At 44.2% G+C, this 24274-nt stretch overlaps 1 protein-coding gene across 8 annotated transcripts in view; it reads left to right on the top strand.

The window, feature by feature from the left end:
- The first annotated feature begins 588 nt into the window (after positions 1-588).
- Positions 589-24274, top strand: part of PPFIBP1 (PPFIA binding protein 1) — a 146076-nt gene continuing 122390 nt past the window's right edge. For all 8 annotated transcript variants that reach the window (XM_019544372.1, XM_019544373.1, XM_019544371.1 and 5 more), the window contains exon 1: positions 589-669. The gene's annotated coding sequence lies outside the window, so the exon portion shown is untranslated. The remainder of the gene's footprint in view (positions 670-24274) is intronic.

Here is a 24274-nt window from a genome sequence, read left to right as displayed (position 1 = left end):
TGTTACCTTTTCGTGGAACTTTTGCAATTTATTTTTATCTGTCTAGATTCTTATCTCCTTGAATTTAGCTTTTTATGTTTCTGAAAGGCAGCATTTAAAAAAAATTGGATGGAATTTACGAGATTTTGTGGCTTTCGCTTTGATCTCAACAGGTTGTGGTGGGCTGGGGTGAGAGTTGTAATGTTGAATTAAAAGATATTTACCTGCCATTTGGTGCTGGAGGAGTGTACTGCCAGCTTTCTTTCACCTTCTCACCTCTGGCCTCCTAACTATGTGCAAGCACCCAGGTTTAGAGGAAGGCCATTTGCAAAGCATCTGTTGGCTTCTCCAACTTAATTCTGTGTGCTGTTGATTATCACAGGAAACAGAGAGAAGTAGAAGTATAGGGAACTAAGTGTATCAGAAATAGTTAAAACTTGTTTGCAGCCTGCATTTTGTGTCTCTCTACTTGTCCCTTTTGATGGTCTGTATTCCTAATATTCACTGGTTGTCCTTCAACCTGCATCCTTTTATGATGAAATTTCTGTGAGCTGCTATTAATGCAAGTCATCTCATTTTGTGCTGATTTAATAATTTACATTTTTTTATTTTAGTGTCAAAAGTTTATATGGATTAGTTGTACAGTTTCAAGAGCTTTGGTGAAAATCTGCATAAAGTCTCCTTTCCAGTGTAAGTACTTTCAGTTCTCTGATTCTTTCTTCATTATTGACATCATTGATCACTGCAGTCCTTGTTGCCTTCATAACTTAAAACCTTTGCTTCCAAAACACAGGAAAGATTCACTGTATACAATCTCTTTCATGAGCTGGAAATTAAAGTTTGCTTTAGTATTAATGCCAATTCCTTTGAATAACTTCGGCACATCCTTTTGTTTGTTATTTTTTGCAGAGTCAGATCCCTTGTAACTTATTAAAGCAAAACTTCCACCCACATTGGTAGAGGTTTTCCTTATTTTAAGAGTGTAGGATGGAAACCAGGTTGTCATGAGACTTACCGCTAAGCTGTATATTTTGCAGCAGACTCCTACATGTATATTTCCAAAGACTAAATCTAAAAGCCCACAAGCTTTTCTATTCTGGTAGAAACCCAGATGGAAAAAAATAATTAGGCAATAGAATACGTATCTTCTGTTGTATTGCATGCAAAAATGTAGATTTTACAGGTATTTGAACTGGACCACTTTTTGGCTAGTGAATAACAGTTTCAGAGTTGGCAGTCTGGCTTTGAGAACCATTAACCTTTATCTGAATCATTTCATCTACTCGCTTGACATGTAATAACATGGAAAGAGTCCTTGTTTCTAAATCTAAACTGGCTCTTTAGAAATCTCTCTCTAGAGAACCTTTCCCTCCTGCATCATGGGCATCTCCGCACAAGTTTTGAGGAGGTTGCCATGTCTGTCCTTTCAACAAATGTTATTGTTGCTGCATATTTTGTGCAAGCTTTTGCTAGCTGGCTGGCTGGAGCTTCAGGCTGGTATATAGCCCCTCTAGTACATAACCTGCGTAACCCTTCTGCTGGGTCCTGGTGGCAAAACAAGGGCTGAGTACAAATTTGAGGATCCTAAAAGAAAAACTTTCCCGCTTGCAAGCAGTGCAGATACCAACAGTATATATAAGTTTATTAATAGGAAAGAAAATAACTAGACTGTATCAGACAGAACAACTATGGAAAGCCCCAACTATTAAATACCCCCAAAAATAGGAAATAACTCCCCAGACAAATAACATCCCAAACAACAGAAGAAAATCTGCAAATAACAAACAACTCCAAATAACAAGCCGCTTGGGTCTTCTGGTGTACCTCTCTCCTTGAGAACTTTCTCTACCTGGGAGGTTACCACCTCACCCAGCAAAAAGGAGTAGAAGAGCTGCTCCTTAGTTCACTGGGGAAGATCCCAACCCACCAGCCTGTGCTTGAGGTTGCTGCTGCTGCAGCAGCAGCAGCAAGCCCAGAGGTGTGCTGTCTCATGCTGGTGCTCTGGGGAGCACTGCAGGATTCTGCCTGCCACCTTTTGAAGTCACTGCTCTGCTGCTGCTTACCATCAGGTTCACCTTGCTGTTCTCTCAGCACTGCTGGGAGCAGCTGAGGTGTGCTGCTTGCTGCTTGTGGTCACTGCTGGTGATATTTACTGTTGGGTTCCAGCTTAGGGTCTTATGAGCCAGTGCTTCTTGTTTCTCACCAGTGAGGGCCTGCCAGCCTCTCAGAGGATGTTAACAAAAGGGCATGCCATTCTGGAGTCCCGTTGGCTCTCCAGTTATAGCTCTGACGGTTTTTTACCTTGGCCCCTCAGGGGTCTGCACCCCTCCCAGCTGTCATGCAGCTGTCTCAGAACCTTCTCGCCCTGCATATCAAATGAGAGCATGCAAATCCAGTGGAGCAGAGCCCTAGTATATGATCAAAAACATTTTTATTTATTTGTACAAAATAAGCAGTCACAACTGTTGGACCACATGGTCTTTCAAGGGTGCTGATTTTTAAGCCAGTCTCCCACTTGTAGTTTGTGCTGTCACTAGGGGAACAAGTAGAGGACTGGCTTCCAACCTGTTATTGCTTTTGCCTTTGTTCCCCTGGGTGATGTGTGGTAGGTACTCTGTACTGTTCATACTCCTAATTTCTCATGACTTTCCTTCTTCAGGCTGGCTAATGGTTGAAGCTCTTCCTGTCCTGTCAGTGTCTGTGGCCATGTATGGCTGGATGTACAGGCTCTTGGCTGCCACTTACCACCCATGTTTGTTTTTAGTCCATTTCTTTAGCTACTTCATGACCTTGCTGGAGGCTGGATTTCTTATTTTTGTATTTTGCCATTGCTTTGCATGGCTGCTCAATGGTTAGTTCCCCTCTCTACATGAAATCTCCAACTCCTTTTATTGTGGACTGCCTGTACGTGTCTTAGTTTTCTTTTTTCTGCTTTTGTGCCTCAGCCATCATTTCTCCAGCAGACTGCCTTGCATGATAGGAAGCAGTGTCTTTGTATTATTTTTTCCTTATGCAATAGATGCTATGCCAGGCTGCTTTCTAGTTTTGGGGAGGATTATTGACACCTCAGGGGGATTTGGGGAACCAAGAAAGGTTCAAAGAGCCAGTGGCACCAAAATTAAATACTCACAAACATAAATGTAGATAAAGTTTAACAGCAAATTTAATAATGAAATACAGATAAAATATAAATGACCAAACAGCGTAATTAAGGTATATCAAGCAAGTGATCAAAATTTGTATTCATCTAAAAAAAAAATACCAATCTTGTTAATATTTGAGAGAATTTAAAATTACTTTCCCAAGTCTTAAAGTCTTAACAAGCCTCTAACAGGTGGCTAGCTGGTTAGAGAAAAGGACTTCTCACCTAGGTTTCAGATTAAGTTTTAAAAGAGTGCTAAGCTTGGTTTATCTGCAGATAGGCTATTTTTTAGCAAGAATCATAGTACAAGGCTGAAGAGCAAAGAGTCTGAGATGAACCTAGATTTTTGCACTAAATAAGGCTGCTTTTTTAATGTTCCAAATAGGTTCTACTATAAATAATAATCATATGCCTATTTTTATTCCCTATTTAAGCTGTCTGTTGGCTTAAACTAGATCTAACTGGCATAAAACTACTAAATCTACTCTAAGCAACCTTTAGTCTACTTCTGTTAACCTGTCTTGCCTACTCTGACATTCTTTTGCTTGCTTATTACCCAGTCTTTGGTCAAGCAAATACTATTCTATGTTGCCATTAAGCAGTTTAGGTCCTACTATAGGCTATAGCAGGTGTGTTCAGACCTTGACCCATTGGCCAGATCCAGCCCATGAAGCTGTCATCTGGCCTGCAGGGCTTCCTATTGGTTTAAATTTGGCTGTGGAGGACCAGTGGTTGTGTTAATTGCTGCTCCCCTAGCTGCCAAATGTCTCTGGACCTGTGGGAGAGCCTTGAAGGCAGATAGCATGGCCAGGTGCATAGGACAGTATGGCACAGGGCCCAATTTGGGCAGTGCAGGATCCAGCCCCTGGACCAGCCCCATGCCAGTCATCTGGCATATGGAACCAAAAGGTTGAGTGCCACTGGTCTGTAGGATGAAGTGTAGTGGTCCAAAATTGCCTGGCAGGGATCCCTTCCTCTCTGTTTTGACTTCTTATCAGTTTCTTGGCTGTCTGTACTGTTGACACTTGCTTTCCTTGATGTCTCCTTCTCTGATTAGCATGTCATTGACTATAGTCTCAATACCTGAAAGACCCTCCAGTGCCTGGTGCGGCATGCATTTGAACAGCTCTGGGGCTGGGCTGGTGCTGGTCATCATTCAACTGGCATGTGTGTGTAAACTTGGGTTATATTTGTCAGATAGTTGGACTGCTGCTCTAGCTCAATATGCCAGAACTCATCTTTGACATGTGACATCAGCGAACACTTTTTTTTCTTGGGTAAATTATTTAGCATGTGCTTATTCACTGGTAAAAAGTAGCAACTTCTTTTCAATGTCCTGTGCACAAGGTTGTAGTCAGTGCACTTCCTCAGTTTACTTGCATTCTTTTACTTCCACAATGAGGCTGTTAACTAATGCTTGCTTTCTTATTTAACTTAAGGAAGCCACCTCTTTCCAGGCCTGCCGGTTCTTTCTTCAGTGTTTCTGCCAGGGCCAACAGAGTTTTGGTAGTCTCACTGGATGCATATTTGTAAATTTAACAATGAAATAGCTGGTTAGCCTCCTTCTGCAGTGCATGTGTATATTGAGAGTTTTTGGATCTGCTAATGTTACACTTCTAATGTTTATGGGAAGATTGTATGTCATCAATTCGTACATGCATTGGTTCTTTTGTCTTCCTTAGTTTGTAGCAGCATAATGCCCGTAGGATGGGCATATTTCTTCTGCTTCTTGTGTTTTCCACAGAGTGTACCATGGATTCCACTTTCATCCCCATTTCTTGGCTCTCTTGGTCTGAGCACTGTGTTCTGGTTTTTCGGGAGAAGTCTTGCTATGTGGAGGTGTTTTGCTAGCAATAGATCTGTTTTCTCTCAAGCTTTCCTGTAAGCTGAAATCTACTGCTGTTGCTTGTAGAAAAAAAGTGTTGTTTCACAGTCGAGTTATGAAAGTAGAATGCATGCATGTCAAAGAGCCAAGGTTAGTTTGGTAAATAAGTATCATATTAAATATTGGATCATGCATGTATGAGACAAATTACAAATCTAATGTTCTCTAGTGTACCTTTTTGTGTGCATATTTCATGCAAAGAGGAGAAAATGGCTCATTGTCTTTTCTGTTGAGCCATAGAACTGGTCGTTTGCACTTCTTAAAACAGGTGCCCAATCTTGACTCAATTTTCTGGAGTTCCTGACATCCTGCTTTTAGTCTCTAATGTTTTCAAGAAGTCATTCAAACCACTGGAGGGAAGGGAGTCTATCACCTTCTCCCTAACTAAAGTTGCTAATTAATTTTTAAGGGATTAGACAGACGTACTGAGGTTTGAGGGAATGCAATGTTTTAAGAAAATGTGTGTGTATGTGTATTTGCGCGTGCAGAAGAAGTTTTTGTGCCTATGGATGGGCATCGTTTCTACTAATATAGAAAAAAAGATTTAGTGATATGGAAAACATTGTTCAGGCAAAACAATTATGTTAAATGCTATAGTGGTTACTAATCAAGGAGGCTCATGGTTGGATTTGGTTCACTTCTCAATTCAGTGAGAGATAAGACCGTATAACATTTTTCTCATGCCTAGTTTTGCTTGGATAAATCCTAACAGGTGCATTGCCTAATAGGTTTTGTCATATTATGAATTAATTCAGCTTTGAATTTGAAAGAATGAGGAAGAGGAATGGTTAAGTTCAAAGAAGATTCAAAAGCATTGTGAGTTTGCTGCCAATTCCACAAGAGGCAGAATTCCAGCACATCTTGTAAAGAAGAGTCTTACTTCTGTACAGCCTTGATATGTGCAACTAGAGCATAATAGACTTATTTAACCATGGTAGTGTGGGCCTGCCCTGTCATGTGCACTGTTCCATTCTTTTCTTACTGATGGCAAAGGGGGTGACAGGATATAGAAAGTATTTTTTATATTGGAATTTGTAGGGTTTTTTTGTTCATTTTTAGGAAGGAAAGCTACTGTTTGTCCAGAAGATGGTGCATTCTGGTTTTTCTTAACACAGAAATGTCTGTTGTGGACCAGGGCATAGAAATGGTTTGCTTTGTATTCTGTTCACCCAAAATGCTGACTGGGACTCTCCGATACAAACAGACACCGAGAAAGTGCATAAATATTTAGTGCACTGTCCTGTTTATCTAGTAGGTGACCTGTCTGCTGCATTTTTTAGATATTTTTTTCTTTTCCTTTCCAGTTGTTTTTATTTGTCTGTAAGTCACTTTACATTTAGACATTTTAAATTCAGCACTACAGTTTTCACTAAAAATTTCCACTTCTTTGATATTTTTTTCTCTCTCTAAGACTGAGGAAGACTTTTGTGTTTATTTAGACAAGCTTATTCTGTGAGCGGAAACCCAGTCAAGTGATATTTTTCTTTTCTTGAATGCATAAGCCAATAAGGTTTCTGAGCTGGAAAAAGATTGTGCAGTCTGTTTTTAAAATGCCCCACTTTTTGAACATCATCCTATTTCCATTAGAAATATGGTAGTCTGTGTAGTCTCCTGAAATAACTTGAGGGAGCAAAAATATTATTGCGTCATCTAGTAATAATACTTGGCACTTATGTGGCTCTGAGCATCTTCAAAGAACTATACAAACATTAATAAGCTGTTACAAGCAAATTGGGTAGTCATTTGTAATAATTATTTGCCCTGCCTTACAGATGGGGAAACTGAGTGAGAAGAGGTTAAATGACTTCTTTGGGCTGTGAGGTAGGTCAGGAGGTAAGGAGAGTGGCATCATTGTCCAAATGAAATCAAGGTTTAACAGTTGTGTGTTCTCAAGTCTGTATTAGGACCGGGCCCTTTCTTAAATTTCAGATATTCTTTCCTAAAGAAAAGCTTATTTTAAAGAAAGATGAGATTTCCCTTTTAAGATGTCACAATCTTACTTCTGTTCACTTGCATAGTGAAAAGTAGGGGTGCACCGATAGAGATTTTGGGGGCTAATAGCCGATTTTTAAGGAATCAGATCAGATCGGCTGATATGCTTACTGATGCAGCTGCCTCCAGCTGGTAAATCTGTTGTGGTGGATGGGGAGGGGGGAGGGGCCAGATCAAGGCCCATGCAGTTAGGGAGGAGTGTGGCAGCGGCTAGGGCAGGCACTGCCCAGCCAGGGCAGGAAGGGGGCAGGATGGAGCCATGACTCGTCCTGGGGGCATGGGGAAGTGGTAGTTCCTGCCACTATGTGCATCCCAGGAGGGCGGGGGGTAGAGGGGGATGGGCGTGTGCCCTTGGATCTGCCTGGGTAGGGAGGGGGAACTGCAGTTGCAGATGGAGCCGGGGCCATGCTGGGCTCTCTTCCTGGCACGTGGGGGAAGGGGGTTGGGCCAGAGCTGAGCTCATGTTGGGCAGCTGCAGTGGGGGCTGCAGCCACCCCAGATTTTGCTGAAGCCCTCTTCCCAGTGATACCTCAGCCCCCACATACTAGGAACACAGCCCCAATGTGGCCTTGCAGCCCTGAGCGCATCTCCCCCACACACCAGGAAGAGCCCAGCACAGCCCTGGCCCCAGCTGCAGCCCCTTCCTGCCCCCCATGCAGATCTGGGGGCACCCCTTCATTCCCTCCTGGGGTGTGCGCAACGGTGGGAGCTGCCCCCCTGGACCCGTTGGACGAGCTGCAGCTCTGTTCTGTGCCTTGTCCTGCCCTGGCTGTGCAGTGCCAGCCCCAGCTCCACTCCCTCCCTCACTGCGGGGGACATTGAACTGCTCCCCATGCCCGTTCCCTCCCCCTCCCCTTCTACCACAGCAGACTTAACAGCTGCATGCAGCTCTCCAACCTGCCAGGCTGTGCTCCTCACTGCCTTCATGCATGCTGCAGCTGTGTGCGTGCATGAGCAATTATTGGCCACATTATCGGTCATATCAGGTCAATTTCTGATGCAATCAATTTTCTTTATATCGGTGCCAATCCAATATCGGACTGATGTATCGATGCACCTCTAGTGGAAAGTTTTGCAGGTTATGGAGGGCTGGTCCCTGCTGCAAGAAGCTGACAACTCAGGGCCACAGTTCTGTATTTGCATTGAGGGTTCCATTTGTTGTGCATCTTGCTGTATTCAGGTCAGATTTAGAGGAATTTAAGTCTATGAGGACCACCTATACATGAAGTGCTATGAGGTGTTGTTGAGGCAAGTGATCAAGCAGTGAAAGGTTGTAGCTGCACAAGGTGATAAAATAATCATAGAATCATAGATACTAGGACTGAAAGGTGGACATTGCTGGGTGTCCTGGACACTGACCACCTATGAAAAATCTAAGGGGTGGAAGGTTGTTAAGCCTCCTCAGACAGCCAGGGCCTTTCGTGTGTTATCTCTGTTAGGGGTGGATTTTGGAGTCATGGATATACAAAGAGCTACACCCCGCCCTTATACCCTGTAAATACACAGAGGCTCCAATAAAGTTCAAAAGAATATGATGTGACGGGTTAGCTGGCAGTGACCTAGCCTAGTGGTTTTGAAAAGGCAAAAGATGATTCTAGGACTAGGGATTCCCTTTCCTAATCAATCTGGTAATGATTTGGCCTAGGAGTTTTGAAAAGGTGAAAGGTGTTTGGAGGACTTGGGATTCCCTTTCCGCACCAATCAGGCCCCAGAGACTCACCCCCCCTCCCCCCCGTATCTCCTGATTGGCCCCTTGGGTCACCTGGAGGGGAATAAAAAGGGCAGCGTGGGCTGACTCGGGAGCGACCAGCAAGGGACAACAAGAAAGGAGCTTCACAGAGCTGGCAAGAGCTGAGTCAGTGGAGCAGGAACAGTGCCCCGGAAAAGCCTGAAAGAACAGGACCTGCAGGCAGCAGTGGGACCCTCAGCAGCGCGGTATGCGGCCACCAGGAGAGGCTCCCCACTGGGCTCCAGGATCCCTTATGAGAGGCTGCAGCCAGGAGAGACCCCCCTGCTCTAGAGCTGGCAAGAGCTGTGCCAGCGGGGCAGGAGCAGTGCCCCAGAAGAGCCTGAAAGAGCAGGACCTGCAGGCAGCAGTGGGACAGACCCTCAGCAGCGCGGCGTGCAGCCAGCAGGAGAGGCGCCCCACTGGGCTCCAGGATCCTCTATGAGAGGCTGCAGCCAGCAGGAGAGGCTCCCCTGCTCCAGCAAGGATCTGAACAGTGACCCGAGAGGTTCCCAGCTCTGCTTCCAGCTCCTCCAATCAGAGGCCAGGCAGCTCGGTGTGAGGTCTGGGGCTCCAGGAAGGTCAAGCAGGCTTGAGCAGTGCCACCAGTGGTAGCTGTGTGGCGATGTTTCTGCCTACCACATGGGAGATCTGAGTGCAAGTCCCAGCTGGGGTGACTTGGGGTGAGTGAGCTAACAAGAAGCAAATATTCTTGCAGTGGAAAGGGGCCATTGTGTTTTTCTGCTCTCCACCCCCTTCAGGGTCCTCCTTGTCATTTCACATTTTGTATTTTGTGCCTTTTTATATTTCACCGACCCGTATTGTTTGTTCTGCTGTTTGTGTTTTATAGTTTGTTAACCTTGTCTTTTGTCAGTGATTGTAAGTATCTAACCTTTGTTGAATCCTGCCCCCTTGGGGCATTGTAACATCCACTATACTCTCTGATTTATGCCTGTTATGTTCCCAGTATTAAAAGGAATATGGTTAAGTCCCCATTGATGGTCTGGCTGTGCTCTATAGGGGGAGGAGTGGGTCACTGACATCATCAAGGTGGAAAGTTTAGCTATTATAGAACCTTTCCACCTCTAATCAGTGTGCCCGTGCTCAGGAGGGATCTCATGTTATGGACCACATCCAACAGGGATAATCCAACCCCCTTCTCAAGGTAGGATCGTCCTTGATTAGGTCAGCTAATCCAACCTCCTCCTTAAGGTAGGATTGTCTTGACTAAGCCCATCCCAGTCAAGTGTTTGTCTAATGTGCTTTTAAAAATGGCCAAGGATGTTCCAGTGCACAACCAACCTCTTGGTGAGAAAGTTCTTCTGAAATTCCAACCTAAATTTCCCTTGCTGCAGTTTAAAACCATTTCTCCTTTTCCTTTTCCTAGTCACCTTCAGTAGTTTATGCTTATTCTCCATGGAGCCACCCTTCACGTATTTGAAGATTATTATCTAGTCCCCCCCTTTTCTCCCCCCTAAGTCATCTTTTCTCCATTTTAAATAACTTTTGTTTTTTCAGCCTGTGCTCATAAATCATATTTCTCAGGCCTCTGATATTTTTTGTCACTGATATCTTGTTAGTTCCACAAGTGTTATCAAATTTATTAGGCCGAGTGTTTTAACTTCTGTTGATCCGATAGTCTAACACTTTTTGTTATGTGTTAGTGAATGTGAAATAACTACCGGACAGGGCTGGATTCATTGTTAAATTATTTTACAGTATCTAGAGATGCCTTAGCGTCCTTAGAGCCCCCTTATGCCCTAGACCCTTTACAGACAGAGCAGGTAATTCCGTTTCAAAGTGAATTATTCAGTTAACAAGTCTCTAACCAAGTAAACATGGAAATCATACCAACAATGTCACTAACTAATGACTTTGCTGGAACAAAGGACATTCATTTAGTTTTTGTGCTCTCTGAAGTTAGGGAAAATAATCTGAGAAGTGAATGATAGGGCCATGTTAACTTCCTTGGTGAGATCTGTTTAATATTTGCTGAAAAGAGGCTTGGGGCAGAGTAGTGGGAATTGCACTGGGAATCTCTTTGTTTTTCTTTTTGAATATTTCTTGGCAGGCTTTTGGAAGGGTTCTCAAAGTGGCTTGCTCTGCTTGTGTTTGATCCAGGCTGCCTTGTTTGATGAACTGTTTCTGACCTGGATCCTGTTTTGCTGAAGAACAGCCTTATTCAGGGGAAGCTCTGTTTACAAGAATATTAGAGAACACAGCTGAGAGATTGGTGCATTTTAGCCAAGTGTTTTGGCTAGAAATACTAAACCTTGTCTATCTGTCTTTGGGTTTAAGATTGAACTAATTGAACATGTTTCCCATTCCTTTTATAATATACCGTGTTGCAGGCTTCTCAGACTATGCAGTTCTCGAGAGGTGTGGGTACGTGTGTGCATGCATTTGGCATGGGGATAGAATGGGCGTCTCCCACTGATGCCTTTGGTAGCCATCTAGGCACTCTGGATGGCCTAATTTGACACTGGTTCACCTCATCCTCATTTGCCACCACTTTGAATGGATTTGAAAGTAGAACAGCTGTTTTGTTTTACTGCTACTACATACTTCTGCTTCATAGAAGGTTGTCATCCTGTAACACATCTGTTGGCATGCCTCACTGTCTGTCAGCTCAGCAGTGCTGAGGAATTGTGTGGATTGTTCTTAATTAGAACTCCTCTGCCCAGTGAGCTTTGAAAAAGTTGCCACAGTTGGGGGGCGGGGGGTTTAATGTGAACTGCCCATCTCTAGCCAACAGCAGTTTGAGTTGTCAATATTTTCTGCTTTCTTGCTATTATAGACTGGACATAAGAACAGCTAATACATGTGTGTAACACTCCTCAGTGGGGCTCTTTATGAGAATGTGTCTCTGATAATTCATTTTACCATCCAGTCTAAGCCCCCTCAACACAAAAACGCTGCAATTAATGTATTAATTGTGACATAAATGGCCAGGGTTCTCCACCTGAAAACAATTTAAGGCACCATAAAATGGCAAATGAACTGTAAATATGTTCCACATATAATGTAGAACACTGTTACAGCTGGTTTCTGTAGCACCTTAAGCTTGACAATGGCTGGGGCCCACAGTCAGATTGTTGGCCCTGGCCCAAGGCTGGGGGTGGGGAGAGCTGAATAACTTCTCCACTGGGTACTTTAAACCCTGTGCCCAGTAGTTCTGGTTGGGCTACTAGGCATGGGGGATCAAAGGCTCCTGGCAGGGGCAGCAGAAGGGCTTCCCATGCTGGGGACTTTGAACCAGCCATGTATAAGAACCTAACCATTTCTGAACTGATAAGCAAGCTAATAAGCCTCTGACTTTAATTAGGCAGCTGATTAAGGGTTAGATATTTGAAAATGTCAGAGCACCTATGAAAAGGTTTGAATGGCAACAACTGTCTTGATTACCATTCCAAATGCATGTTTTAATGAAACTGGTAGGTCAGAATAGTCTGATGGTTCTGCATCTGTGGAGTTTACTTTTTTGTATTGGCAGTATTGAGTGAGTTCCCACCTGTTAACACAAAGCAGTAACACGGGTTAAAATTGGAGACTGCAGAACAGGAACTCTGGATCAGAATTTCTAAATGTTCCAGCTTCCTTGGGGGAAGTTTAGCTCTCGAGCCTATCTAAAAACAACCCCTTTTGGCTCTGCTTCATAATGCTACGTGCACACTCACTCACAGAAAGTTTCTTTAACGAATAGGGATAGGAAAGCTCACTCCCTCTTAAAGAATCTCCTGTAGTTATTTATTCAACATTTGGAAGTTAGCTATTTTAGAGCAACCTGTCTGCAAGTATTTTCAATAAATGCATGACGTTTGGAAACTCTGGTATTAAAATAATTGTCTGAGCTAAAGGGAGGGTCATATGCCCTACATCAGAAATTCTTCTTAGCACTTTTTAATCCACTATAGATGCCAGGCCTTATATCTACAGGGAGTTATATTACATTTTTAGCTGTATGCATCAGTTCATTTCTCCTGTCAGAATAATGCTGTCTAATCTGGTATAAGCAGTATCTTTCATTTGGATACCAAAAATAGTATGTACAAATCTTCCTACCAAAAGAAAGCAGACAAGTGAAGAAGTCCTTGGAGTGACTTAAGATTTTATTAAGTCTTTTGATGATTTATAAATCTCCTGTCTTAAGATTATACTTTCTAAATTTAAAACCAGATAGAACAATGTAAAAACTGCCCTCTCTTTTGTTTTCCCTGTTTTTTGTTTTGTTTTTTTTTAAATAATACCCAATTTTCCAGAGGTCTTATACTTTGAGTAATCATTTATACCCATGTACATAACATGTTACTGAATCGGAATCTAGACTCACTCTGTGCATTTGTTTTAAGATCTAAAACAATGAAGATGCAGATGAGGGGTAGTCAACCCATGGCACATGGGCCAGATGCATGCCCTAGAGCAGTATCATCTGGTCCATGGGAATCCTATGGATCCTGTGTGGAGCTTGGCGGGCTGTAGTCCCGTGCCCTAGATCAGGTGTGCATTACAGTGCAGTGCCCAATCTCAGTGGGTAGCATGGGGCTCCTGGAGCTCTATCCCAGTTTGGTGGGAGCAGTGTGGGGCCCTGCACCACCTCTACCTGGCTGGGATCAAGCCCTGCACTGCTTCTGTCTCGTTCCTGCACATCGTGTTTGGGTCTTGGAGCCTTCACAACATGGGTCCCAATCCCAGTGTGTGGGACCCCATCTTTCCTACAGACTGGCTCTGCACCATTCATCTGGTCCGCAGGGCCAAAAGCGTGAGTACCACTGATTCAGACAAATGTAAGCTAGTGTCACAGTTTTCTAAACAGACAGCGGAACCTGGTAAATATGGGATTTGTCATCGGGGATCCAGGTTTTCCATTTGCTGTGGAAAAACTTGGATCTTTCTTACAAGAGAAAAATGTGGGAAACAGTGGGTTTCCCCTAGCAGGCTGGCAGAGTTCCAGCCTGCAAGGGGCTGCTTGGGGCTGGGGAGAGCAGGAGGAGGGTACTCAGGCGGGGGGTGCCATGTGCATGTGGACATGCACACATGCATGTGGCAACCAGGAAGCATAGAGAGCAGCTCCTGCAGCTCCCTGCAGGTAAATCTATGGGGGAGCAAATTGAGCCCCCATATTGAGGGAAGGAGTGGGGCAGGGCTGGGGCCGGGGCACGGGATAGCCAGGGGTGGCTCATCCAGGTGGTGGGGGCGGGGGGAGGGGTGGCGGTTCCCCGCTGCTGCATGCACTCCTGGGGGAGGGGAGGCATGGGGGGCATTTACCTCCCCCAACTTGTGTGCAGGACGGGGGCAGATATAGGCTGCCTGTTGTGGACTTGGAGTCCCTTGCCTGTTGTGGACTTGGAGTCCCTACCCTTTTGCCTTCCCCCCAGAGGCTCTGTGTCCCAGCAGGAGGGACCTGGTGGGGAGGCTTGGTGTCATCACTGGGAGCCCCATGCCAGCTGTGCTGCCATGGTAAGGCTTTCCCTGTCTGCCTGGCAGCAGTGGGGATGATAGCATGCAGCTGTGGCCCCCGCTGCTACTGGGCAGGCATGGGGTGCCTCGCCATGGCAGTGTGGCTGGCACGGAGCTCCCACCAATGGTGGCAGCACCAAGCCTCGTGGCCCCATTCTGCTCTCCTGCGCTGGATCCTGCTTGGCGGGGTGTGGAGGCCTCGGGTGGAGGGCAGCTGAGTGGGGAGCCTTGAGCCCACAGAAGGGCAGCTTGGATCTGCCCCACCCTACACAGGCTCTGCTCCAGCTTTGCCAGCCATGGGTGGGGGGAGCTGGGCTCCTCTCTAGCTGCAGCAGCCGTTGCCTCTCATGGGCAGCAGCCGGGGCTCAGGCACTACTGGGGGAGGTCAGGGGGCTGTGGGCTCTGGTCCTGTAACCCTTGCAGCAGGGAGCCCCCTCTGGCAGGGTTGGGGTGGGCAGGGGCACCAGTTGTGAGTTGTGGGTTGTGAGTGAGGGGCACCAGTGGGGCTGGGAGGGGTGGGGGGGCTGTGGGTTGGGAGTGTAAGGGGCACTGGCAGGGCTTTGACAGGGCACTGGAATATCAGGGCTGCTCAGCGCCACAAAGCAGCAGGGAGGATGGTCACAGCTAGACACATGTCCTGGCAAGCAAAGGGGGCAGGGAGAGCTCTGATTTTTTCATTGTGTTCAACTGTGTTTCATTTTAAACATGGAAAAACACAGATTTTGGATTTTTTAATCGGGGCATTTGTGGGTTTTTCTTTCTTTCCCTGTTTCACAAATTCTCTGATTTTTTTTAAACAGAAAAAACCAGGATCCCTGGTCATCACAAATGTTATGTGCTTTTTTCAGGCTGTATGTTCCAGTTTAAGTAGGGATTATAGAGTATGAGGGATTAAGTAGATGAAAGTTCTAGTGTTCATTTGGGTTTCTGATTTTATTCCATTTAAAACTAATGGTGTACATTTCCAAGTTAAATCGGTAAACTAGTCATCTTGGGAAACTGTCTTGTCTACCTTGGTTGCTTAAATAGCTAGCAAATTACATTGCTTATCTGCTGATTTAGTGGGGGGGGGGGGCGAAGCAGTCCTGTGACTGTAAGATCTGCAGCTGAAATGCAGTGAGTTGCATTGACTACTCAAGGTATGAAATTTTGGAGCAGGAACATTTTTTATTGTGGTAGGTAAGCAATAGCTGAAAGGGAAACTGAAGAATCTGAAGCCCTAATAGTTACTACATGGTTCAGATATCTCGAATATACCTTCCCCATTTAATAACAAAACAATAAGCCTACTCCCTAGTGGGATACCCAAGTGGCTGTGATTTCCGTCTCAGCAATGTTGTCTCGTATAGTTTCTTTTCACTTCTGAGGATTTTGAGCAGTAACTGTCCACTTCTTCATCTTTCATGGCTGGTTGGCCTTGGGTCATTGGTTCAAGTAAATCTTTAGTCTTCTAGTTCCATACTGGATAAGTGGTTCTGTGTACATTCAGAGGTAACAGTGCCACCTACTGGATCATCATTACCCCAGAAATCCTGCTGCAGGAAGTGGAGTCTCCTGTTAACTATTGATTGAGCCCAGCCCACCTCATTTGTTGAGATTTAACATCTGGAGGTGGTCAGGCTATAGGCCTGTTTTTTCTTTAAGATCTGCTCCAGTTCAACCATTTGATGTGTAAGGACTACTGACCTGAGCTGTGCAGAGTTCAGCTACGTAAGCACAAGGTTAGACTACAAACGTCTTGGTACAGCAAGGGTGTCAGGGTGTTGTTTCTTTTATCCAATGATTGCGAGATGCAATTATTTTGTATGTGTGAGAGCCAAACACAGATTCTTTTTCTGGCTAAAAAAAAGGAATGTCATCCTTGCTACAGATGTAACTCAAGTTATAAATTGAAACATTGCCCTGCATTTGAATCCATGTGTACACATATCTAATTAGCTCAAGCCTTTTAATTTGGTACTTTTTAATATGAGCTAGCTGAGTGAGTCATGAGGGTCAGTTACTGCTCAAGTTGGCACAGTGTGTCTATGTTTTGGTCTATAGATGAGATGGTCAGTCAGTGTTTTGGCTTGTTTTTCTCTTTTCCTGTTTTTAACTGCTGGTTTGCTTTTATTTTCACAACATATGTTACATATTACACAGCATCTTTCAATCTAGGAGTATCACAGATTCCTCTGTCCTCTGTACTTATTTTGGTGGTATTGAAGGTTGCTTCTTCTGTTTTAGGTGACAGTATCTAGAACAGAAGTAGGCGACCATTGGCATGCGTGCCAAAGCATGGCCATGCATGTGTATTTTACTTGCATGTGTAGCTGGGGGTGCATGACAGGGGAGCCAGGAGGGTCCTAATCCTTGTTGTGGCAGTGCTGGCCTGGGCCCTTCCCTGCATCTTCTTTGAGGCGTGCGTGCACCTGCTGCCAGCAATGAGCCAAGCTGGGCTCTGAAGACCCTGGCGCAGCCGCTTGCAGCCTTCGCATCGCCTGTTGTGAGTAGCCCAGACTCTGTGGCAGGCAGCCGGGAAGTTGCAAGTAGCTGCACCAGGGTCCACAAAGCCCCAGTCTTACCCGTTGCTGGTGGTGGGTATGTGCGCATCTCAGGGTGGACAAGATGGGGAAGGGGCTGGTACTGCCACAACTAGGATTTGGGCCCCTTGCAAATCCCCCCACCATCCACCTCAGCACACTACCATCTTACGAGTTGAGGTTGTGGGTGTTTTTGGCGCTCTGCCCAAAAACATTGTTGCTCCCTGATCTAGAAGAATAATTTGAAAGTAGGGTGAACACCTTTTGGCAAAACTCTTTTGTTACTGAAAGTGTCAGGTGTCCAAGCATTATACAAAGCTTGCAAAATTGAGGTCTTTAGACTCTGCTTCAGCAAAGCACATAAACACATACTGAATGTTATTAACCATTCAGGTAATCTCACTGAAGACGATGGAACTGACTCCATTAGATGCAAGTGTATGAACCTCCCTCTCTGGAGCATGTGTAAAGACACTATATGGTACTTAAGGTGTCAGCTGCCTCATACCTAGACTGTCTTATCCACAGTAACTGTATATAGGAGCCATTGACGAAAATGGCTTTAGCAGTTGTAGCGTTTTCCACACCACAAGTCAAATATTTCAACCAGTAATTCCATGTGGAGCTTGGCTCAGTTTGTAGGAAATTGCTTTACAGCTTCTTGGTGGCTATGTAAAAAGGGTTAATAACGCTCTTTCATATGGGCAAAAATGCTGTATGGGTATGTCTCCACCACCAATATAGTGTGACTGCAGGGTGGACTTAAATCACTGCCATTGAAATTGCATGGACTGCCTCAATTCAGTTAGTTTTTCCATTGGAACTTGTGGTATCCTCTAAAGAAAGTTGCATTCTCATTGGCCAATATAGCCATTAAACTGTGTAGATTTAGAATGAAATGGCATCTTTATGCTAGTAAGTACAATTTTCTACTACTTGGGAGGGTACTCTTTATTGGTCTACATTTATTTAAACAGTTACATAGCTTAGTATTTTGGGTTCATATTATTTTTATGCTTTTAGTATTTTAGGAAATAGTGAATGGTGTATTGTTTGTTTAATGGATAATTTAACTTTTTGCTTATGAGTTGTGTCAACTTCTGTGGTGATTTTGTCTGTCTCTTGCAGCTGGTACCATAGCCATATAAATTTCATAGACATTAGGGTTGGAAGGGATCATTGGGTCCACACCCCTGCCGAAGGGGCAGGAAATCTGCTGGGGTCAAATGATCCCAGCAAGATTTAAGCATCCAAATGTGCCTGAAAGGCTTCCAGAATAGGTGCTTGCGCCACTTCTGGGGGGAGTCTGTTCCAGGCTTTGGGAACTTGGACGGTAAAGAAGTTTTTTCCTTATGATCAAGCCTTTTTGACAATATATGACCTTTTCTCTGTACCTATAAAGATGACATCAAAAGTTAGAAGTTTTTCTCTTGATTCCTTCTTTTTATATAAAAACATTTAGCCCATACTGCAGGATGATTGATAAAGGTTCATGCATTTGATGTATTTTTTATTTAAATATTTAAATATAAGAAGAACTGACTTGTACAGCTTTAATTGGTTCATGAAGGACATTTTGCTGCATATGTTTTAGTTGGATATTGTAGAAGAAACTCCCTCAACACTGTGTTCAATGGGTAATTTTACCAAAGTGTTCTTCTGACTAAGACAAGTAGTTGTTTTTGCCTGGGCCACTTGACACGATATGCGCTGCTTCTTTCAAAATCTCTCTGGAGGAAGTTTGAAGTGATGCTGCTGCTGAAATTATCCATATCCATCCATTAACCCTTTTCAGTGAGGGAAGAATAAGAGGTTGGCAGTAAGGAATGCAGTCTACACTTACAAACTTTTCCTCTGAGGATCTGAAAACATGTTTAAGAACAAAACCTCATAGCACACCTATGACGTAAATTGGTATTTATCCTCCCAGTTTCAATGAAAAAGCTGAAGCCAGTAACAATCAAGTGATTTGACTGGGATCATTTTTTAAGTCAGTGGCAAAATCATGACTTGGGTTTTGGTGGAGGACTCACATCTGGCTGCATTTTTGTCACTGGCATCCAAAATGTTATTTAAGGAGTATTGTAACTTCAAGTGTTTTCCCAAGTTCTGTATTACTGGGCATCATTGTAGAAGCAATCAGGAGTGGAGGACAGGAAAAGGAACATAGTTGAATGAAGAGTTTCCGGAACTCCAAAATGGCTTTTATTTGAATCCTGTTAAAGTAGGTTTTCACAAGTCTTAAATTAGCAGAAATATGTCAGAAATGCATCATGGTATGCTTCTTCTGATAACTGATCCTAGGTTTAGAAAATACAGATGATGTTTAAGTAGTTCAGTCTTGCCACTGTTTTTTCTAGCTTTTCTTTCAGCTGCAATAGTTTTAAATGCAAAGGTTGTAAAAAATCATTCTGCTTTTTCTTGAAGCTTGTAATTAGTTGACATTGCTGTGCAAAATACTGTACATAATGTAGCCTTCATTTCTTATAGCATCATATTTTTCTTAAAGCAAATTTTAAAAGAATATATATTTTAAAATATTCTACCAAACTGGCTTCACAAAGACATGTCAAGAGTGCTAAATCATATTTCCTCTGAAAGCTACGTAAGATTATCTTGTAAAAAAGGCAAATTTTGTCTTCAATTTTATTAAGAGACTGCATGATGACTGAATGCACTTTTCATTTATTAAATTTCTGAGAGAAACAGAAGTTTGCTAATTGGAACTGTCAAAAATGATTTTTTTTAAAAAACCTCTTGATTTAGAAATAAAACATTCAAAGTTCAAAATCTTGGCAGTAACTATTATGAGATGTGTTCCCTTTTTATTTTTTTTCTAGGGGGAATAGTAGCATTTTGCAAAATGCATTCTTTTTTTCCCAAACCTGGATGTTATGATTATGATCTTCAGCATGTAAACTGGTATTTAGAAAACCTGCTAGAGTGGTTGCTGTTACTTTTTTTTTTTTTAGATTTATCTGCAAGTTCTTTAAAAGGCATTACAGGAAACATGCAAGGCTCAGAAACTCTCAGCATTTTTCACAACTGTCAGTAGTATTGATATTGGACACTGTTTGATTTTTGGGTTTCTTTGTGGTTAGGTTTTTTAAGGAGGTGTGTTGTTAGTGTTTTTGTTTTGTTTTGTTTTGTATTTTTAAGTGAGTTTGGCCTTTTACAGGCTTCCTTTTTTTTCCCTGACTAGTAGAAGTGGGCTTTTAGAGAGGTTTCTTTTTACTTGTCTTTAAGAAACACAGATCCAATAATAAATCCATAATATTACATGGGAACAGCTAATAAATTCCAGTTGTGTATATACAAGTAAACATGGAATTGAAAATTACTTGCTGTACTTGGTGAATTTAACATTTTGATTAGTATTTCCTTTCAGGTTATATTGTAATAATTCCTATATTGAGAAAATAGAGAAAAAGACCAAACTTTCTATTACAATTCTTAAGTTGCATAATAGTTAATTTTTGAATGTAAAATACTCAAAATATATTCATAATTGAACATGCAATTAAAATACTGTATAGAATATTTGGAATGGGTCTAGCTGACTCCTAAACACATTGACTTTGCACTGTGTTCCATGCAGGACCATCCACATCACCTCTGTGGCATCCCATTAGCTGTGTTGGATCAAAACTCTGGTTGCTTACAGACCTAATTGCAGGATCTGGTGTGAATTTTTTGTGGGCATTTCAAGAGCAGATAAAAAAGAGATTTCATAGATGCAAAACTTGTGATTATGTCTGCAACACTACTAAAATTTTGTCCCCGAGGATTTCATACGTTAATGCTTGTTTTAAAAGTGAATTAAAGGGCCTCATGGGTCATTTAGTCCAGCCCTGTGCTATGGTAGGCAGCACATCATAATATTCATTCAGTAAATGTATCAATCTGCGGAGTAACTCTGGTGTTTTGCTTATTGTCTACAAGATCCATTACCTCCCCCAAGAAAGATGAGTTAGTTTGGCAAGAACTACTTTGGGGAAATGTGTGTGGCATGTCATCTCATTTTACATTATTTCCATGTCTTTAATTATTCTTTCTTTCAAAATTTGTTCCAAAGCCTTATTTGCTGTTGAGGTCAGTCTAGCTGGTCTGTTGCTCCCTAAATCACTTTTCCCTTCTTGAGTGTAGATACTGCTTTTGCTGTTCTCCAATAGTATAACACCATGCCAGATTTAATATATTTTTTAGAAATATTTGCTAATGGGTCTGCAATTTCATACATCAGTTCTTTCTGCTTTCTGGGTTACAGATTTGTCTGTTCTCACCCAGAACTGAGTGATTGATTTATTGCTCCTACCTTGGTTGTGGTAACTTCCTTTCCCATACCTTCCCTTGTATTAGCCATCTTTGTCCCCATAGCGAACATCATAATTCTTAACAACACTTTGAGGTAAAGAATTCACTTAGTTCTTGGGTTACACCTAAATTATCGTTGATCTCCATTCTCACCCTATAGTGGTTCCACTTCTGATTCTCCCTGTATATGGCCGAAGAGCCTTTTGCCATTTGTTTTAACTTCCTCTTGCAAAGTCTAGCTCATCTCAGCCTTGGTCAATTCTCACTTTAGACTGTGGCTCCTTGCTCCCCTACAATATAGCTTTTCTTGTTTAGCAGGGTTTTTTTTCAGTCTGCATAGGTGATCTCCTTATTTCTAATATCTTTGAGATGTTTGTTTCTCCAGTTAAGTCTGGACCCACTTCCTGAGTTTTAGCGGTTTCAATACAGCATTACAATCCACATTTGGATTTGACCAAATGCGGTTAAATCTACAAGCAAAATTTAAGCATAAATCAGACCTACATACACTTTGAGCTTGATGCTGTCAACTATATTCATGTGTAATGTTACTTTTATGTAGAATAAGGCTTACTCTACAGTAGCCTGTTTAACACCGTTGATAATTATCATTAGCTTGTAAGTTAATTTACAGGCATAATTTGGAAGAGCTCTGTCATTTCAGAATGTAAAGCATCAGTTTATTTGTAATGGACAAAAGGCAAGGATTTTTAGGGTGAAATTTTTATTAGACTGACTGCATAGTTGGGATAGAGTTAGACAAGCTTTTGAATGCAAGACCTTCTTTATCAGGTCCGTTTGTAACAGACAAATTCTGAGCTCATCTATATTTAAAGAAAACGTATGTGCATTTGATGGAGGTTCAAACTTTTACTTGTATTGAGTCACTTTTCCCTTGAATATGACTAGAATTTCATTGAGTTGAGGCATCGGCATGACTGGTGTTTTTCCTGTCTTCTGGGGACTTAAAATAAAATTTATAGCATTGCCCTCCAATGTTTTTAGGTCAGAGATCACTTCTGGCATTTAAAAGGAACCGAAGATCTACAGTACCCCCACCCCCCCAAGGAGGTAATTCTGTGGGGAAGAGAGGAGGGAGAGGAAAGTACTGTGGTGGCAGTGGGGCAGATTGGGGTCCCAGCCCTAGCCCTCACTGCTGGGGCCTCATTCTTCCTCTCTCCCCCCCACCCCCCAAGGTGGTGAAGGAGGGGCAAGCCCTGCAGAGCCAGGGTGGGGCAGGGGACGGAGCCATGGGCAACTTGTCCAGGGGGGCATGCAGCCCAGGAGGGCACGGGGGTGGGGTGGGGGGGAACATGCCCCCGGATCTGCCTGCAGTGCAGTGCAGGGCAGGCTGCAGCATTGGGAATGAAGCCATGGGGGGGGGGTATAGCTTCCCCCAGCCCCTGCTCCCAGTACCGCTGCTGAGCATAGTATGGGCCAGGCCTGGTGGCAACAGGCCTGCAGCTGCAGCCAGCCCTCCCCTGTACCCACCCACCCGTGGCCCCTGTGTTCTTGGGGGAGGGGAAGGCTGTGCTGGGCTGTTCCCGCTGGGCCTTGCCTGTGCTGCGCTCAGCGGCGGTGCTGGGAGCGGGGCTTGGGAGGGGCTATAGCCCTACCCTATGACCCGACTCCCAGCGCCACCACCCCAGCTGCGCAGCCTGAGCCAGGCTAGGAAGAGCCTGGTGCTGCCCCAGCCCACCCGCCCTGCATGCAGATCTGGGGGCTTGCGCCCCCTGTGTCCTCCCAGGCTGTGTGACCCCCCCTCCCCACGTCCTCCCAGGCGAGCTGTTCGTGGCTCTGTCTCCCACTCTGCCCTCACTGTGTAGGGCCTGCCCCTACCCTAGGTCCACTACCTACCTCAGAGCCGCTGTAGCCGCTGGTGCTGCTCTGCATTTGAGGGGAGTACTTGCCCCCTGCTCTGTATGTCACAGACTGGACTGTGTGCCCCAAGCCCCACTACACGTACCTCCCAGGTCTCCACACTGATTGATCCTGATTGACCATTTGGTGACCACTGATTTATAGCATGCTTTCTTCCTGCAGTAGAGTTAGGAGGATCATGTAATAACTTTAGCTGTAGAAACAGAATCCAAAACGCTTCTGAACGAAATATAAATAACTCTGAAAACAATACTTCTATTTTTAATGAGACTGCTGAGCCAGCCTTAGAGTCAGCCCCAATGAAAGAAATTTCAGTAAGGAGTCTCTCCATCTCCCTCTTTCCCTTAAAGAAAAAAACGTAACCTTGTAATAAATGCTTTATGTATGAAGCCAGAATTAACATTAAACAACTTGCCTTAAGTGCCTGAATGGGAGCCAGATTTATCTTTAGGGTATTTCCACTGACTTCATTTATGCTAGAGGTGGCATAAATGAAAGGTGTTTTCATTTTAAACACTTTTTCAATTAAAAGGCTTTAGGCAAACACTAGTCTCTAGGGGTGTACCAATGAAGATTTTTTTTTGGCTGATACCAGCATCCAATTATTAACCAGCCATGTCAGTGGATACTGATCTGATAGCTGATATGCAGCCTGGCAGCTTGGAGAGCAGCTCCCTGCCAGTAAGTCTGTGTAAGGAAAGTGTAGGGAGGGCAGATGAAGGCCCCCATGGTGAGGGAGGGGGTGGGGAAGGTGCTGCTCTGCCAGGGCAATGAATGCAACTCTGCCAGGAGTGGAATGGACCCATGGGGCTGTTCATCAGGGAGGGGGTGGAGAGTGAGGGCAGCTCCCTGCCACTGCACATACCCTTAGGGGAGGCATGAGGGGCATGTGCTCCCTGGATTTGTGCACAGGGTGAAGATGGGCTGCCCTCTGTGGGCTAGGAGCTGAGGGCTGCACTGGCCTCTTTTCAGTGGGAGGGATATGGGGTGGGGCAGTGGCACTGGGAGGGATGACTATGGGGAATTTTGGAGTGGCTATAGCCCCTCTTTCCCGCCCCTCTTTCCCACCCCTCCGCCCCTGAAACCACCTATCCCAGTGCCACTGCCGTGCTCCCCTACTGGGAAGAGGCCAGTACAGCCCCTGAGCCCGTAGCAAGCAGCCTGCCCTTGCCCTGCGCACAAATCTGGGGGGCACATGTCCCCCATGCCTCCCCTGGGGTGCGTGCAGCAGTGGGGAGCAGCCTCCTGCGACTCCCAGACAAGCAGCCAGTGGCTCCATCCTACTCCCCACAGGGTCGCATTCTGGCTCTGGCTGGGCAGTGTCTGCCTCAGCCCCTGCCCCACTCCCTCCACCACTGTGGGGGCCTTGATCTGCT

This window comes from Crocodylus porosus, unplaced genomic scaffold, assembly GCF_001723895.1.
Source record: "Crocodylus porosus isolate Cpor-Errol unplaced genomic scaffold, CroPor_comp1, whole genome shotgun sequence".
Lineage (NCBI taxonomy): Eukaryota > Metazoa > Chordata > Crocodylia > Crocodylidae > Crocodylus > Crocodylus porosus.
Note: the sequence above shows the minus strand (reverse complement) of the source record. Positions and strands in the feature narration are given on the sequence as shown.